The sequence below is a fragment of the Octopus bimaculoides genome, chromosome 4, assembly GCF_001194135.2.
Source record: "Octopus bimaculoides isolate UCB-OBI-ISO-001 chromosome 4, ASM119413v2, whole genome shotgun sequence".
Taxonomy (NCBI): Eukaryota; Metazoa; Mollusca; class Cephalopoda; order Octopoda; family Octopodidae; genus Octopus; species Octopus bimaculoides.
Window position 1 is genome coordinate 141239984 of NC_068984.1, and position 1620 is coordinate 141241603.

Consider the following 1620-nt stretch of genomic DNA (forward strand, 5'->3'; position numbering starts at 1 on the left):
TTCTTTTAAAAGACTGCGGGCGGAGAATTAAAGCAAAATGTGTGCGCACACGCGTGTATATTAGTGTGTGCGTGTGTATATGTGTGTTGTGTATGTATGTGTGAAATAGTGTAAATCTGCGTAGTGAAAATTGTTTGTGTGTGTATGGGTGCGTGAAATTATGTGAGTTTGGTGGATGTATGGGTTTGAATGTGTGTGAATTTATATAAGCGTATGTATAAGAAATTATGTGCGCGTCAACGAATTTGTGTGTGTGTGTGTGTGTGTGAAATACTACGAGCTTGAATTTGTGTGTGCGGGTGTGAGTGTATGGCTGAGAATTTATGGGTGTATATATCAGTATGTATGCGAAGGTATATGGCCTAGTAGTTAGAGGTATCGCTTTCACAATCGTGAGATCGTGATTTCGATTCCCAGACCGGCTGCGCGTTGTGTTCTTGAGTGAAACCCTTCATTTTACGTTGCTCTAAGCCCCTCAGCTGTAAGTGGGTGACCCTGAGACGAAGTAGCCTTCTGTTCGGGGGTCGAGGGGTATGTTGGTTTGCTCCGCCCAGTCAGAAGGGTGGCATCATTCGAAAGCTAAAAACGATGCAAAGCGCATTGTGGCCAGCGATGTATCACAACATTCAACAGACTGGTTGATCAAGTGATCACGTGATATAAGTATGTAAAGTGATTTTGTTATCTTAGACCGAAGAAAAGGGCAGTGGATATGACATTTGATAGGAACTTCGAAACTAATGGTAAGGGGGAGGAGAGGGGATGGAGGGGATGGAGGGGAGCGGAAGGATGGAAGAGAGGGGTGGAGGAGAGGGGTGGAGGAGAGGGGTGGAGGAGAGCGGGATATCCTTCTTGGAGATCTGGTCTGAATGCTTGCACAAGGGTAGACTCCGTTTAAAAGTACCCAAGATATTAATTGGCGGTGTTAATCCAGGCGATGGATTAACTCATACACTTCTTGACACCACGGCGTGATTTGAACTCAAGAACGCAGAACCAGAACAAGTACGACTTTTTTTTTATTGACCCCAAAATAATAAAAGGCGAAGTCGACTTCGACGAAATTTGAACCCATCCAGAACTTTAAAAGCCGGAAGAAACGCCGATAAGCATTTTGTCCGATGCACCAACGATTCAGCCAGATAGCCGCCTTAGCTAATGCTAAAGGTGTGGGGTGGTGACTGTAGCAGAATGGGGATATAAGAAGTGGGTGGGGTAGTGTTGTGATGTGACGGAGAAAAATAGCCGATGTGAGTCACAAATCATCTGCGGTGTTGTGACATGACGCAGGCTGTGTGACGCAGTGTGCGTAACTGCTGCCGCAGACGGCTTCATGGAATAATGAACAAATGAAATAATTAGGTTCTCTCTCTCTCTCTTTCTCTCTCTCTCTCTCTCTCTATCTCTCTCTCTCTCTTTCTCTCTCTCTCTCTCTCATTCACCACACACACGCATACACACAAACATACCTTAACATATAATGGAGGTGCAGCCACATGGAAATGAACACATTACTTACACGAATGTACACCAATTCATGTAAATATATGTATGTATGCATGTATGTATGTATGTATGTAGCTGTTTATCTATCTATCTATCTATCTCATATATACATAT